This window comes from Hypanus sabinus, chromosome 11, assembly GCF_030144855.1.
Source record: "Hypanus sabinus isolate sHypSab1 chromosome 11, sHypSab1.hap1, whole genome shotgun sequence".
NCBI classification, from domain to species: domain Eukaryota; kingdom Metazoa; phylum Chordata; class Chondrichthyes; order Myliobatiformes; family Dasyatidae; genus Hypanus; species Hypanus sabinus.
Window position 1 is genome coordinate 106,713,447 of NC_082716.1, and position 17,766 is coordinate 106,731,212.

A 17,766-nucleotide genomic window follows, 5' to 3' on the forward strand; every position below is an offset into this window, starting at 1 on the left:
CTCCTCCCCTTCCCTTTCTCCTCTCCAATCAGATTCCCCCTTCTCCAGCCCTTTATCTGCTCCACCAATCAACTTCCCAGCTCTTTACTTCACCCCTCCCCATTTTACCCATCACCTGCCACTTCTTCCTCCCTCTCCCCACCTTCTTACTCTGACTTCTCCCCTTCTTTTCCATCCTGAAAAGGGTCTCAGCCAGAAATGTCGACTGTTTACTCTTTTCCATAGATGCTGCCTGGTCTGCTGAGCTCCTCCAGCATTTTGTGTGTGTTGCTTTAGCACTTGCTTTATAAGAATTAGCACACACCAATATGTACACCTAAAATTTTCTGCTGTTGGGTTTAGAATAAGTTACCTGATAATGGCCCTGAAACACAGAGGCCAGACATTATAAGTTACCCTGGGAGAAGTTCTGACATCTTCATCACCTCAGAATATTGCCCTTGCACAAATGATCAAATATAACTAAACCTACAGTGTTTATCTCCATCACCACGACAATGCTGTAGGCTGTGGCATTCTGTGGCACGCCCACGATGCAGTTAGCGTAATCACTTTGCAACACCAACAATTACCTCTTGGGGCTTGCTTGAGGAACGACCCGAGGTTTGGGTGACTTAAGCGCTGGGCCAGATTGAAATGTTTGGGGTCAGGGTTGTAAGGCAAGAGACAGGCTGATTCAGCTCACCGCTCTGTGCGATTTGCTCAAATCTGTGCTGGACTGAGGCCGTGGCCTACAACTAGTGGAAGTCTAGATAGGCTGTAGTGATGTGAGCTTCAGTTTTGAATGTTGTTTCCATGACATGCTTCTTTTTCTCTCTCTGCACAATCGGCATTTGACAGTCAACTTTTGTTTTTAATAGGTTCTATAGGGGTTATTTGTTTCACTGTAAGGGGACGAATCTCAAGATGGTATAAGGTATACATTAATAAAAAACTGTACTTTGTAACCTGTCACTGTTCATAAAGAGTTTGTACGTTCCCCCCGTGACCATATGAGTTTGCTCTGGGTGTTCCGGTTTCCTCCCAAGTACCAAAGATTTAAATTTAAGCTTAGTTGTTTAAGCTAAGTTGTGGGCCTGCTATGCTGGTGGTGAAAGACCACAGCAGCAGAATTAGGCCATTCATCCCGTCGAGTCTGCTCCGCCATTTCATTATGGCTGATCCCTTTTCCCTCTCAACCCCATTCTTCCAACTTCTATCTGTAACCTTTTATGCCTTGACTATTCAGACCCTATCAATCTCTGTCATAAATACACCCCAATGACCTGGTCTCCACAGCTGCCTGTGACAATGAATTCCAGATTCACCAGCTTCTGGTTAAAGAATTTCTTCCTCATTTCTACTCTAAATGGTCATCCCTCTGTTCTGAGAGAAACATCCTCTCCACATCCACCCTATCTAGGCCTATCAACGTTCGATAGGTTTCAATGAGATTCCCCCCCACCCCCATTCTTCTAAATTCCAAGTAGTACAGGCCCAGAGCCATCAAACATTCCACATATGATATCCCTTTCATTCCCAGAATCATTCTTGTGAACCTCCTCTGAACCTTCTCCAACACAAGCATGTCTTTTCTTAAATAAGGGACACAATTCTGCTCATAATACTCCAAGTGTGGCCTCACATGAGCTTTATAAAGCCTTAACATTACATCCTTGCTTTTATATTTTAGTCCTCTCAAAATGTTGTTGTAAGAGAGATTTCTCTCCCTTGCTGGTGAGAGCGTGCCTATCTGAGATACTGAAGTATTGGGATGTACCGTAGATTTTGATGCATTCTAAATCAATGTCTCTTTGAGGGCTTTACTATTGTTTGCATGGTGGGAGGAGGGTGGTGCCACTTTTGCTGGTGGAAGTGGAGGGACGGTTGATACCATTTCATGGGAGGGGTTGGCTTTAGGGGTCTGATGTCGCTATCATACATTTTTTGTTTTTTAGTTTTTTTAATGTTTTCTGGATATCTGTGAAAAGTAAGGATTTCAGGTTGTACACGTATTTCTCTAATATTAAATGGAACCACTGAATACAAGAAAATAAATATAGTAGGCCACTTGGCCCCTCATGTCTGCCCATCTTTCAATCTGATCATGGCTGACCTGCACTGGACTCCATCTCCTTTCTGTGTCAGTTCTCCACAGCCCTCAATTACAGATTTTTCAAAGAATACTCTGCCTCTGCATTATTTCAAGTACCTCTTTCTCATTCATCACCCCCTTCAATGATCCAGACTCCACAACCTTCTTTGGCAGAGAATTGAAAGGCACACAGAACTTGCAATGGAGCGAGTAAGGTTAGATAAAGCGGAGTGCAAACACTGTACATGCACATGACCTACTTACTAAAGAGCCTCAAAACAAGACCTTTGAGCCTGAATGAATCCATCAATAGTTCATCACAAACCAAACATTCCTGCCTCTTGTCCCCAATTCCCAACTGTTATTTTAACATCTGCAGCTGGGACCCCAGGGAGAGGATCTTATTCATCTATATTAGGTCAGTCCTAAAGCAAATAAATACAATTTACTTCATTCAGAGGTAGGGACACAATACCCAGGCTGCTTCCAAGATCAAAAGATAATTGTGCAAACAGACAAGTAAAATTAAAACCATTACTTACAGGGGTCAGAACTGGGCATCAGAATCAGAGAGGGATAGTGCATAGATACAGCCTGATATAAAACACAGAATTGTTTATTTACATTAATATCCTGTGCAGAATAGACCCTTCCAGCCCTTTGAGCCACACTGCCCAACAATCCTCCGATTTACCCTAGCCTAATCATGAGACAATTTACAATGACCAATTAATCTACTGACTGGTACACCTTTGGACTTTGGGAGGAAACTGGAGCACCTGGAGGAAACTCACATATCACGGAGAGAACATAGAGAACAACTCCTTACAGGCAATGGTGGGAATTGAACCCGGGTCGCTGGTACTGTAAAGCATTGTGCTAACTACTATGTGACTGTGCCGCTTCTATAATATAGCCAAGTACAGGTCCACGATGTTGTGCCATTCCTTTCACCTACTCCAAGATCAGTCGAACACTTTCCTCTCACTTAGCCCTCCATTTTCCTTGTATGTGCCTACACAAAAGTCTTAAATGTTCTTAATATACCTTGCTCTACCACCACTCCTGGCAGCACATCCCAAGCACCTACCGCTCTCCATGTAAAAAAAGACATCTCTATAACACCCCCCTTATACTTTCCTCAGAACACATAACAATTATAAACATGAGAAAGTCTACAGATGGTGGAAATCCAAAGCAAAACACACATAAAATGCTGAAGGAACTCAGCAGGACTGAAGGGTCTTGGCCCAAAACGTTGACTGTTCATTCATTTCCATAGATCCTGCCTGACCTGCTGAGTTTCTTCAGCATTTTGAGAGTTAACTTTAAATTATGCTACTTTGCATTAGGATCTACACAGGGTTCCCAACTTATTTTTAATGCCACAGAGCCTTATCATTAACCAAGTGGTCCATGGACTCCAGGTTGGGAACCCCTGGCATCAGTCATAATCTGATTTTTATTTTTATCCCCTCCCCATCCTCTCATCAACTTTCCCCAAATTCTACCACTCACCTACACACTAGAGATGATTTAGAGCAGCCAATTAATCTACATTCTGCATGTTTTTGCGATGTGGGAGAGAAGTGGAAGATCTGGGGGGAGACCGACGCAGTCACGGTGATAGTATGCAACAGCACACAGATAGTAACTCAGTTTAGGATTGAGACCCGATGAGATGGCAGGAAAGAGATAAACATTAATTCTGATTAATTCCCATTCTGACATGTCAGTCCATGACCTCCTCGTGTCAAGATGAGGCCACCCTTCGGGTGGAGGAACAACACCACAGGGTAATTTTATCATTAGGCTTTGGGAGGAGGCCTAGACGATCACAGGGAGATCATGGAAATGGTGCTCAGAAAGAAACCCATGTTAGGATTGAAATTGACTCCTAGAGCTGTCAGGCTAACTAGTGTGCCAGTGCTGCCCAAGCTCTGCCAGTGCTTGTGGCACAGGAAAATTGCTGGGGATCTGAGAGAAAATTCGCAGCCAGTCAAGCAGCAACTGTTGTGGAAGAAGCAATCCACATCAACGGCCTTTCACCAGAGTTCAATTTTCTTTCAAAGATTGGGAACTTTTGAGCGGTTGAATCAGAGCCTCCAGGCATGGAACACTTCACTTGGCCATTATTGTCACTGGACTTGTCCATAAAAAGGTCCAATGTGAAAGCGGACCTTTTGCTTTATGATGTAACTTGTGATGCCTCCTCTACGTTGGTGAGATCCATCATTAATTGGGGGACTGCTTTGTCGAGCACCTCCACCCAATACATCAAAACAGGAATTTCCTGGTGGCCTTAATTCCCATTTCAGTTCTGACATGTGGTCGGTCCATGGCTTCCTTTTGTGCCATGATCAGGCCAACCTCAGGGTGGAGGACCAACAGCTTATATTCTTTCTGGGTAGCCTCCAACTTAATGGCATGAACGTTGATCTCTCCTTTCAGTTAAAAAAAAAGTTCCCTCCCCCTCCCTCGATTGCCCACTCTGATTCTTACCTCTTCTCACCTGACTATCACCTCCCCCTAGGTCCCCTCCTCCTTCTCTTTTTCCTATGGTCCACTATCCTCTCATATCAAATTCCTTCATCTCCAGCCCTTTACCTTTCCCACCCACTAGGTTTTACCTATCACCTTCTTGCTATCCTCCCCCCCTCCCCCTTTTTTTTCAGTCCTAAAGGAGGGCTTTGGTCTGAAATATCAGCTGTTTCTTCATCTCCATAGATGTTACCTGACCTGCTGAGTTCCTCCAACATTTTGTGTGTTGCTTTGGATTTCCAGCTTCTGCAGAATATCTCATATTTAAGCTAAACATTAGCACAGATCAGTTGAGCTAAATTGCCTACTTCTGTTGACAAGGCCAACAACATCACATTCAAAGAGGAAACAAGCATTTGTATTTGTAAGGCAGCAAAGAGCATTTAAAAAAAGGGAAATGCAGGGGTGCCATGGTAGCATATCAGTTAGCACGACACTACTACAGCTTGGGGTGTTCTGGAGTTCAATTCCGGCATCACATGGAAGGAGTTTGTACTTTCTCCTTGTGAAATGTGTGGATTTCCTCCCAGTACTCCAGTTTCCTCCCACAGTCCAAAGACGTACCTGTTAGTAGGTTAATTGGTCACTGTAAATTGTCCTGTGATTAGGCTGCTGTTAAATAGGTGGGTTGCTGGGCAGTGCAGTGCGTTGGGCTGGAAAAGCCTGTTCCATTCAGTATCTCTAAGTAATAATAAAAACAATTAAGAATGTATTTTTGAACTAATACCTCTAGCAGCAGGTTGCAAATTTTATACTAAAACTCCATTCAAGAAGATTTATTGCCGATGTTAAAATTAGGCAAAATTTAAGGTTCCCAGGAATTTGAGCTCAGTATAATTTTTGAATATTTGATTCTATCATACATCATAATTTCATTATAAATCCTGCATTCCATATCAAAGCAAGGATAAAACAATACCTTTCAGAAGGGAATAAGCCACTTTTTTTCCTTGGTAGATCCAATCAGTGAAAATACTGCAGCACACTGAAAACGGTGGGAACAGTAAAGACGATGCCTTCTGGAGGAGTGCACTGCATCAAGCTATTAACTAGGGCTAGAAGCAAGCGTGCCTTTGAATCGAGTCCACATTCTGCCCTGGAAGGAGAGCCCAGAAACGATATGGTCATCAGGAAGATAGTCCTGGATGCACCGTCATTATCATTTTAACAGACATGAATCGGGATTCAATCACTGAACAATGGGAATAGATTTACTAGCTGCTCTGCAGCCACCAGAAGTTAAATACTGTTGCTTAGTCAGCTACAGAGCAATGCTATCTGGATTTAAGAGCACAGACTGCATCTCAGAACAGTTGTGATGGAGGCGACAAATCCACAATCAAAGGATTAGATCCTAAGCTCACCTTACTAGTAACCAAACATGCTGTACACAACGCTGCATAATAAATCTGAATTGGGTTTTATATCACCAGCATATGTTGTGAAGTTTGTTAAGTGGTAGCAGTGCATTGCAATATTTAATAGAAAACTGAATTACAACAAGTATATATATATATATATATATATATATATATATACATATAAACAATTAAATTGAATAAGTGGTGCAAAAGTACCCACTCCCTTATGGTAGCAATGAGAAGAGGGCATGTCCTGGGTGATGAGGATCCTTAATGATGGATGCTACCTTTTTGAGGCATCGCTCCTTGAAGATGTCCTGGATACTGGGGAGGGTAGTGCCCATGATGGAGCTAACTGAGTTTACATCCCTCTGCAGTTTTTTCTGATCCTGGTACTGCCCCCCCATACCAGATAGACCTCAGCTGTATCTCTAAATAAATTATTGGACCAGAATATATATATGGTGGCCACTTTATCAGCCAATTGTGTGGCAGTAACTCTGTGCATAAAAGCATGCAGACAGGGTCAAGAGGTTCAGCTGTTCAGATCAAACATCAGAATGGGGAAGAAATGTAATCAAAATTATATGTGCACTGTCATATAGTAGAGAACATTGGATTCAGAACCATGCTTCTCAACTGTTAACTCTGTCAACAAATGTATCAAAATAGATGCCCTCCATGAACTCCCCAAGGGCCAAAGAAACACAAGCCAATAGATTTCAAAGGTCACCTGAGGGGGTAGCCAATCTGGACTGAGGCAAGTGAACGGGGACCTTTATGAACGTGAGCACTCAGAGAGGAAAAGCCGTGTACTGAGGATGTCATCTCGACTGATGCTGAAACATCTACAAGCCAATTGACAAGCTTAGTGAACATCACAACATCAAGTCACTGACGAGCTGGTGAAAATCCTTAGGAATAGGATATACGACCATTTGGAAACTCATGGTCTAATTAGGGAGAGTCAGCATGGCTTTGCGCATGGCAGGTCATGCCTAACCAACTTGATTGAGTTTTTTAACAAAGTGACGAGAGAGATTGATGAGGGTCAGGCAGTGGCCGTTGCCTACATGGACTTTAGTAAGGTGTTTGACAAAGTCCCTCATGGAATGTTCATCCAGAAGATTAAGATGCATGGAATCTATAGTGAATTGGTTGTTTGGATTCACAACCAGCTTGTGAATAAAAGACAGAGGGTAATGATTTGAGTAATTAGTGGAATTCCACAGGGATCTGCGCTGGGACCTCTGCTGTTTGTGATGTGACCTGGATGAAAATATAGATGGGTGGGTGAGTAAATCTGCAGATTAATTCCAAGGTTGGTGGAGTTGTGGATAGTGTAGAAGACTGGCAAAGAATACAGCACGATATAGATCAGCTGCAGATATGGGCTGAGAAATGGCAGATGGCGTGTAACCCAGATAAATGTGAGGTGTTGCACCTCGGCAGGGCAAATACAAGGAGACAGTACAGTGTTAAGGACAAGGTCCTTAACAGAGTTGCTAAAGGTCGTTAACAGAGTTGCTAAGCAGAGAGATCTTGGGATCCAAGTTGATCGCTCCTTGAAAGTTGCTACACAGGTTGATAAAGTGGTTAAGAAGGCTTATGCAATGCTTGCTTTTAATAGTCGAGGCACTGAGTTCAAAAGTCAGGAAGTTATGTTGCAAATTTATAAAGCTCTAGTTAGACCACACCTGGAGTATTGCATACAGTTCTGGTCACCCCACTATAGGAAGGACGCAGAGACTTTAGAGAGGATGCAGAAGAGGTTATCCTTAAGAATGGAATGTGCTGTGATGTGGCTGAAATTCCAAATGCTTAGCTTGGTGAGACATGGGGATGACAATGCTAACAAAAAGGTGAACAGACTCCATCATGGCTGAATAGTCAAAGGGTGATACAAACCCAGCTGAGCCTCTAGTCAGCAAATCCCTGCTGAATTTGTATATCTAAAGTAACCCTGCAGCATGCAGTAGGGAAGTGAACACTTCATTCCTGAACTGGCTTTCAAGTCCAGCAGCAGATTTACTGTATGCAACATCTCAGATAATTAAAGTTCATTTTTTAAATTGCTTTGAATGAATGCAATGGCTATCATGTAAATCCCGATGAAAGGCCTCTGCCTGAAACGCTGGGTCTTTATTCCTCCCACTGAAGCTGCCTGACCTGCTGAGTTCTTCTAGCATTTTGTGTGTGCTATCATTTAAATTGCTCTTTTATTTAAAAACCTAAAGATCAGCAGAATTCTTTGGATAAGGTCACCAGGGCATGAAATTTCACCACCACAACAGAGAGGAATCATGAATACAAGGGATTCTGCAGATGCTGGAAATCTGGAGCAACACACACAATGATGGAGAAACTAAGCAGGTCAGGCAGCATCTACAGGGAGGAATAAACAGTCGATATTTCAGGCAGAAACTCCATCTGGACTGGAAAGGATGGGGCCAGAATAAGAAGGGAGGGAGGGGGAAGGATGACAAGCTGGCAGGTGATAGGTGACACCACCAAAAATTCACAACAGTGAAACAAGCCCTGTTCTTCCTACCCTTTCACTCACTCACATACACAGTCCTTCAAGTACAATAAACAGTACTTAAACCCCAGAGTAACCACACACAAGATACTGGAAGAACTCAACAGGTCAGGCAGCCATCTGAGGAAAGGAATAAACAGCCAATGTTTCAAGCCAGGACAGGTCAGAGAGGAAGAGGAAGCAGATTCCCTGACAACCTTTAAATGGGGAAATAAATATATGAAAATAGCTTTAAAAGATTTAAATAGCTGAGATCAATTGCCTCTTTGCGACAGCAAGTTAACACAGAATGCAGGTTTTCTGGGTCACTGTGGACTAATGAAATTGTTCAAACTGGACTCTTTCAGATCTATGGTTCTTGCATTCTGCGTTTACGCACGTTCTTTCTTGTTGCCATTTGAAGCAATTTGTTAGTTTTCTGTGCATGGGAGGGGTTAGGGTTTTGATGGTCTCGTTGCCATTTGGAGCGATTGTGAGATTTATTGCTTTTGTTGTGGGGTGTTAATGTTTTTCTTTGAATGACTTCCATTGTTTGTTTTATGGCTGTCTGGAGACGATAAATCTCAGAGCTGTATACTGCATGCAGACTTAGATAATAATAGTACCTTCAAACCTTTGTATTTCATAATTTAACCATACAATATGTTGATTAAAAAGACATCTGTTTTATGCACCAACACTTTCGATAAATGTGTAGAAGCTTCCTGAGAGAGCCAGAATAATTTTCATTCAAATGGGTAGTAAACTCAGCCTGCTCGGTCCCCACCATCGAACACATCTTCAATAGATGAAGATCCCTCACCACCCAGGACATGCCCGCTTCTCATACTACTGTCAGAGAGGAGGTATAGAAGCCTTGGAGAGACACCCTCAATGTTTTAAGAACAGTTTCAAGGTACATTTATTATCTAAGTATGCACGCAGTCTATCACTGATATTTGTCTTCTCCAGCTAACTATGAAACAAAGAAAACCATGGAAGCAGTTGAAAGAAAAATGTCAACTCTCCCATGCACTAAAGAAAATCAGAGAAATGGCAACATGGACATCAACCACCCTCTCCTTGCGCAAAGACAAATCGTGCAAATGGCAACAAAGACATCAAATCCCCCAAGCCCCACTGGTGCACAGGAAAGAAAACAAATCACACAAACAGGAACAAGCAAGGACAGGCAAAAACACAGAATATAAATCTGGAAGAACCACAGTCCAATCCATAATTTACAGACCCAGAACATCGATATCATCCTTCAACAGCATGTTGGGAAGAGAGAGGCCACCTTCCCCTGGGAGCAGCAAGAGAGACGCTGTGGTGAACTATGTGCCTGTCGGGACACGCCCCTGCTGACTGCTCCTGTGGCTCCTCCCACAGGCCCCTGTATAAAGGAGACCTGCGGCCTGAAGATCGGCCTCAGTCTCCAGGACCTTGTATGATAGACACTCACTCCTGGTTCCTTCTTCCAGTCAATAAAAGCCGATATCTCGCCTACGTCTCAGTGTGAGTTATTGATGGTGCATCAGACGCAGACACTATACATAACTGTTTATGTATTGCACTGTACTGCTGCTACAAAACAACAAATTTCATCAAGTACAGTACTGTGCAAAAAGTCTTATCCACGTATATATTGCTAGGGTCCCAAGGACTTCTGTAATTTTATGTATTGTCTTGTACTGCTGCCTCAAAAAAAATCATGTCATATGTGTCATACCTGATTCTAATCTGGGTCTCTATTGTGAACTCGGGCAAGGAGAGGAGAATCATGGATAGAAAAAGGGGAAGGGAGAGGGGAGAGAGCAGGAAGTACCAGAGACACTGCATAATGATCAATAAACCAATTGTTTGGAATCAAACGACCATACCTGGAGTCTCAGGGCTGGGTGTGTCTGCACCCACTCCACCCCCTGCTCCTGGAACTCCCCCTCTGCCACCTGTCACTTACCCATCCCGCTGGTGCTCCACCCTCGCCCTTCCCTACATCCTTTTTTTCCAGCCTGAGTTATAAACCTGCTCTCTGCTCCATATTGACAAATACGTTTCTGTGCAAAAGTTTGAGGGGGTGTGTGTGTGTGTCTCCCTCCCCCCCCCAAATGCAAAGACCTCAACAGCAGAGAACAACGTTAGCTTTTTTATAACATTAGTGAATCTCAATAAAGATGATACTTAGAGCAACACACACAAAATGCTGGAGGAACTCTACAATTCAGACAGCATCTATGGAGAGGAATGAACTGCTGACATTCCAGAGGGAGATCCTATATCAGGGCTGGAAGGGGGGAAAAAGCCAGAATACTGCCTTACTCGCTAAGTTCCTCTAGCGATGAGTTTGTGGTCCCAGAAATCATGCAATTTAAAACTTACAATTTTAAACAGTGGGATCATAATGCCAAGGCAAAATAAAAGCACACTGGCTAAATAAACTGTCCTGATCTGGGCCCTCTTCTGCTTGAGGCACAAAGAGAAACACAAGAGTAATATAGCTCACTTTTTTCTGTGCATTAATTCTTCCTTCTGAATCATTGCTGGGTGAGAAAAGGCAGAGCCCACCTGTGAGGCTTGGGGTGGGTAAATAACATCACTCACAATGGCAGGTCCTTACAATGAAGAATAATTTTCTGGAAGGTTCCTAACAGTCTGGCTCTGTGTCTTCAAGAGGTGGGACAAGTATTGTGCGTGGAGGAATATTAATGACAAAGTAATTACCTCATTTCAGAAAATAGCTCAATCGTTCAGTTTTCTCAAATTTCCAGTAATTTCTCTCCCACCCCCACCAACCCTTCACCTTTCCTTTTATCAATCCCCATTCTGGTTTCTCCACACCTGCCTACAATATCCCTCTGGTGCTCCTCCCCCTTCCCTTTTCCCACAGTCCACTCTTCTCTTCTATCAGATTCCCCCTTTTTCAGCACTTTATCTCTTCCTAGCTTCTTACTTCAACCCCCTCCTCAACAACCTATTTACGCCTCACCCGTCACCTGCCACCTCCCCAACAACCTACTTATTAACCTACTTATTGCCCCACCTATCACCTGCCAGCTTGTACTCCTCTCCCTTCTCCCCCCACCTCTTTGTTCTGGCCTCTCCCCGCTTTCTTTTCCAGTTCTGATGAAGGGTCTTAGCCCAAAACATTGACTGTTTATTCCTCTCCAGAGATACTGCCTGACCTGCTGAGTTCAGCATTTTGTGTGTGTTACTCTGGATTTCCAGCATCTGCAGATTTTTTTCTCTGTTTATCAATAATTTTTTTTTTTGGCAGTGAATCCATAAAACACACATTGAGGAATAGGACACTGAGATAACTTTGATTGTGTTGACTGGTGGACATGGAGAACTGAATGGTCTGTTTCTATAAATAGAAAATCACCATCATCATGTGCCATGTCACATGTCATGGACGATCATGGTCTTTGACCAAGATTGTTTATGGAAATTCTTTTCCTACAGAAGAGATCTGCCATCGCCTTCTTCTGGGCAGTGTCTTTACAAGATGGGTGACACCTAGCCATTATCAATACTCTTTAGAGATTGTCTGCCTGGTGTCAGTGGTAACATAACCAGGACTTGTGACCTGCAGTGGCTGCTCGTACGACCGTCCACCACCTTCTCCCATGGCTTCATGTGACCCTGACCCGGGGGAGGAGGGGTTAAGCAGGTGCTACACCTTGCCCAAGGGTGACTTGCAGGCTAGTGGAGGGAAGGAGCACTTCACACTTCCTATGGTAGAGATACCCGAAGGGAAACATTAACCCAAGTTAAAAATAAAATGCAACTGATTTGAGTCAACAGAAGCCACTCAACCTCATCTGTCAAAATAATAAAGCTTCATGTATAAAAACAACATTGGCAAGTTTTCTAATTAATTCCAGAAAGAGACTATCTCTTCCAAATGAAATCAAAATAACAAAGTTCTGTAAACACTCAACTGCATCTGTGGAAGGAGGGAAGAGGAAATAATGCAGATTAATCACCTTACAGAATAGGGAAAAGGTTTGTATGAAAGTTTAACACTGCACAGAATGGGGATTGGGAAAGAGAACGGAAAAGGAAGATGTATGTTTGGCTGGATAACCAGAGAGGCGAGTGACACAGGTTGACTATAAAGAATTCAATATGCATTTATTATTGAAATATGTTTGCAGTATACAACGCTGAGATTTGACTTCTTCCACAGACAGCCACAAAACAAAGAAAACCACGGAACCCATTCAAAGAAAAGCATCACACCCCTGCCCAAGCGCAAAAAACAGATCACACAAATGGCAACAAGAAAGAACGAGCAGAAACACAGGGTACAAAGCACATGATTGAGAGAGTCCATATTCAGTTTAGCTCAGTGTTCATTATCTGCAGATGCCCCCATTCAAAGCCGCCCAATAGCAACAGAAAAAGCAGTAAGCAGAAACACTTCAATATGAACTACAGTCCAATCTACAATCCGCAGATCCCGAACCTCAGTACCACGCCCTGACAGCATCGAGGGAGCGAGAGGCCATTCAAACACAAGGATGTTCCCTCGGGAGCAGTGAGCAAGATGGAGACAGAGACAGACACATGCAGACTCCTTCATCTGACAACAGTGAGCGAGAGGCTCGCAGATAGCACTGAACATTCACTCATCTTCTGCACTCGCCTCGATGTTATCAATCTTCCTTGTCACTTTAATTGGCGAGAAATGGAGTCAATCATGGGGCTTGTGCCCACTCGCTCCTCGAACCCTCTCAGAGACGGCAAAGCGCCAGATTGTTCAGCTGGCCCGGAAACACACAATCAAACTGTGGGTAACAGGCTCCAACGGTACCAGAACCACATTTAAAAGAAAAAGATTTAAGAAGTGAAAGAAACTTCTATAAAGGCTGCAAGTAAGAAATATGCTTGGGGAAGTGTAAAGAGATATGAATACAGGCAGAAATTTAGAGAGAGGGAATAAAAAAAAGAATGCAAGAAATTTGAGAGACAAGGCAGGAATGGCCAGTTATCTGAAGTTATATTAAATTCAATGTAACTGAGTTATTTTTTTCAAATTTCACTTATGTTAAAACTTAATGAAAGTGAGCTCTGTTTTGTTTTGGTGCATTTAGAGCAACTCGACTCTATTCAATTAGTTCAACTGGAGATTCTGGAAGTACAAGCATACTGCTAGTCAGAACCCAGAGACATGTGGGAAACCACCCGAGGGCAAGCTGTTGTAGGTTTGTTCAGAATAGCTGAGCCGCCTGGGGTAAACTGTCACAGGCTTTCCCAGAACGGCTGAACCGCCGCTGGGCAAGCTGTTGTAAACTTGGTCAGATGGCCGAACCACTTCTGGGCAAGCTGTCTTAGGCTTTCACAGGGAAAGGACTTAAAGCTGTGGGCAGGGAAGGGGCAGGGAAAAGAAAAACTAGAAGATTAAATCAATAAGTATCAGATTACTAATTGCTAAAAGCTCCAAAAGAGGATTATACAAGCGGAAACAAGATAAGAAAAACAAAATAAACTGGACGGCACGCAGAAGAACATTCTTTGGAGACACACAGAAGAAAATGGGGAAAGATAGCTGCCGGGACAGTGAAAGGAGTTTAGCAGATATTTCCTCCACTGGAAACATGGCGACGTGGCTAAGCCAGTAATGAGACTATGTGAAGTTCAGTGGAAAAGTAGGCCAATCATGAAATATTCACTGAAATACAATATTTATGTAACCAGGACCTGGTGGAATGAATCCAATAATGCTTAAAAGGAAAAGTGGTATTACTGCAGGTAATTACAAGCAATTCTCAAAACACAGATCTATTTTTCACTTTGGCAAATTGTTGCTCTGCTGTCCACCGTGTCACCCAGGTACAGACGCCGCGAGGGCTCCAGCCGGTGCTACGTCCGAGCTGGGAGGAGGAATGTGGCCACTGAGTGTTATCCAGCGACTGCTGCTGGAAGCAGACAGATCTGAATGGTTGGCAAGATGCTGCATTCTCATTTCAACAATGAATATATCCTATATTTCAGTAACATCCAGGCTCAGCTACCTAACGAACAACAATGAAACTGGAGATGCCTGCCTCTACAGCCCCGACTGTTCCTACCCGCCTGGCTTCACCTATCACCTTCTGGCTTTCCTCCTTCTCCTCGCCCCAACTTTTTATTCTGGCATCTTCCCCCTTCCTTTCCAGTACTGAAGAAGGGACTTGGCCCAAAACGTCAACTGTTAATTCTTTACCATCCTCTGCCTGACCTGCTGAGTCCCTCTAGCATTTTGTGTGTTGCTTAAGGGTGGATGTAGCCTATTAGTCCATCAAGACTACCCTGCTGTCCAACATAATTTTTAGCTCAGCTGATCCCAAACTGCTAATAAAACTCCACTGCTGTATTCAATGTACTTGCTGTCTGAAGAAAAAAAAATACAAGCCAAATCATTGGGTATATTTAAAGTATAGGCTGATTACTCAGGGCATCAAAGGTTTGGGGAGAAGACAGCAGAAAGGGGTTGAGAAGTTAAAATAAATCAGGCATGATAGAATGTTGGAGACTCAATGAACAGAATGTCCTAATTCTGCTCCTATGACTTATGGTCTACTATACAGGAAACCTATAGCTTGCATATACTCAGCGGTTTCCATAAACATGTATAAAAGGACTATAAGCTTCATCTATTTTTATTTAATCTACTCAAAATCCCAGGTTTGAGATCTCACTCACAAGACAGCATTGATTTCTTTTGTTAATTCATTAGCAATTGTTTTGATGTAAAAGCAAGGATGTAATGCTGAGGCTTTGTCAGGAATTGCTCAGACTACACTAGGAATACTGTGAGCAGTGTTGGGCATCTGTCTAAGGAAGGATATGTTGGTATCAGAGAGGATACAGAAGAAGCTCACAAGAATGATTCAGGGAATGACAGGGTTAACGTAGGAGGAGTGTATAATGGTCCTGGGCCTGAACTTGCTGGAAGTTTAATAGAATGCTGGAGGGTGGGGAGGGGAGGGAAGAAATCTATCAAATATTGAAAGGTCTAGATAGAGTGGAAATGGGGAGGATGTTTTCTGTAGTAGGACAGTGTTGAGGGGGAACTACTTTAGCCAGGGGGTTGTGAATCTGTGGGATTCACTGCCACAGACGGTTGTGGAGGCCAGTTCACTGGGTATATTTAAAGTGGAAGTTAGTAGGTTCTTGATTAGTCAAGACATCAAAGATTACTGGGAGAAGGCAAGATAATGGGGTGGGGGGGGGGTGGAATAATAAGTCAGCCATGGTGGAGCAGATTTGATGAGCCAAATAGCTCAGTTCTGCTCTTATGACTTACAGTCTATTAATAGCTCAGCACCTACTCAGTTAAAATTGCCGTCAAGTCCCCAAGTACATTTAACATAGAGTGCAAACCAGTGAATCACTACTGACACGAGCATATCACACAGAGGATGACTTGCAAGCTCACTAGAACTTTATTGCTGTGAATTGTATGATCATGAATCATAACCATGCCTTGACATTTCAGTAATTCACAGAAGCCACGATATTCTAAAACAGGTTGAGTACTCCTTATCCGAAATGCTTGGAGCCTGAAGAAGTGTTTGGATTTTGGAATATATAATCCATAGCTCAGGATCTGGGCTATCCAAGGATGCAGCCTAGAAGACAAGCACACCTTCAGGGTTCTGAGGCCTCACGGCCCTGTGGACGAACCAACTCCTAGCCAGTGTTGCTGACTAGAAGTTTAAAGTAAAATCTATTATTAGTGTACATACGTGTCACTACTTACAACCCCTAGATTCTTTTCCTGCAGGCATACTGAACAAATCTGTAGAACAATAACTGTAAACAGGATCAACAGGCAACAAACTGTGCAAACACAAATATAAAGAAATAGCAAATAAATAATGAGCATGAAATGTAAGACCACCAGTTGTAGGAACACCAGAAGTCAAATGAGTGTAGTTATCTTATCCCCTTTTGTTCAAGAGCCTGATGGGTCAGAGGTGTTAACTGTTCTTGAACCTGGTGGTGCGAGCCCTGAGGCTCTTGTACCTTCCACCCGATGGCAGCAGTGAGAAGAGCATAGCCTGGGTGTTGGGGATCCCTGATGATGGATTGAACTGAATTGCATTTTGGTTTATTGTCATTTAAAAACCACAACTGCAATGCAGTTAAAAAATGAAACAACGTTCCTCCAGAATGATATCACAAAAGCACATGACAAAAACAGACTACACCAGAAAATCCATGTAACGTTTGGCAATCCCCAAATCCAGAGTCTGGAGAGGCTGCTGCGTATTAATATCGCGCTACCATCTTAGTGCGTTCCCCAGAAAGGAGCTCCAAATCCACCAGACAAAACAAGACTACCCTGACACACCAAGTCAGGAGACCAACTCTACCACCCAACAAACCAAAAACTAAAGCTACAAGACCAACACAAATCCACAGTTACAACAGTGCAAATAATACCATAACAGATAAGAAACAGACCATGGGCACACTAAAAGTAGTCCAAAGATTTTAAAAGACTATAAGTTCAAAAGAAACCACCACACAGTTTCCACAAGTCCTCAGGGTCCCGATAGACTCGTCATCCCATGCAGGCGGCAGAAGGGAATACCCCGCTATGGACATCCACGGTGCCGTTGAACCCAGCCTCGCAGACACAGCACACAGTGAAAGCACCCCGACCGCAGCGGACTCCGAGTTCATCGAGCCTCCAACCATCCCCTCCGGCACAGCCTCTCTGAGCGCCATCCTGCTGCTTTCCTATGCCAATGTTTCATACAGATGTGCTCAATGGTTGGGAGGGTTTTACCTGTGATATACTGGGCCAAATCCACTCAAAGGCTTTGGTATTCCCATACTAGGCCATAATGCAGCCGGTCAGCACATTTAACATCACACATCTATTGAAGTTTGCCACAGTTTCTGATGACATGTCGAATCTCCTAAGACTCCTGAGGACGTAGAGGCGCTGTCTTGCTTTCTTTGAAATTATATTTACATGATGGGTCCAGGACAGGTCCTCTGAGACAGACACACTCAGGAATTTAAAGTTGCTGACCCTCTCCAGTGACTGAAGCATGAAATACAGTATCGGGAACAGTGGATCAACTGTCGGAGGTCTTGGTACTTGACAAATCATTCTCTCTCTCTGTTGTGGGAGAGAGTTTGCGGCTGATTCTGAAGCCAGAGAACGTGAGAAACAGCAATGCGGCAGTTGTTTTGTTTTTGTCTCCGCTCTTGCTGAGTGACCCCTCTCTGCCCCTTCCTTAGCGACAGTGAGAGAAGACTGTGGTAAA

The 17,766-nt window shown here is 43.3% G+C and overlaps 1 protein-coding gene across 6 annotated transcripts in view; it reads right to left on the reverse strand.

Moving 5' to 3' along the window:
* The window catches only part of pak4 (p21 protein (Cdc42/Rac)-activated kinase 4), a 216,739-nt gene that overhangs the window by 74,464 nt on the left and 124,509 nt on the right, over positions 1 to 17,766 (reverse strand). For 2 of the 6 annotated variants that reach the window (XM_059985032.1, XM_059985029.1), the window contains exons 2-3: positions 5,535 to 5,711; positions 5,180 to 5,296 (exon numbers count right to left, since the gene is read on the reverse strand). The exons of 2 other annotated variants lie outside the window; for them this stretch is intronic. The gene's annotated coding sequence lies outside the window, so the exon portion shown is untranslated. Of the gene's footprint in view, positions 1 to 2,616; positions 2,669 to 5,179; positions 5,297 to 5,534; positions 5,712 to 17,766 lie in introns of all 6 variants that reach the window. 2 more of the 6 variants (XM_059985031.1, XM_059985030.1) reach the window with 2 other exon arrangements.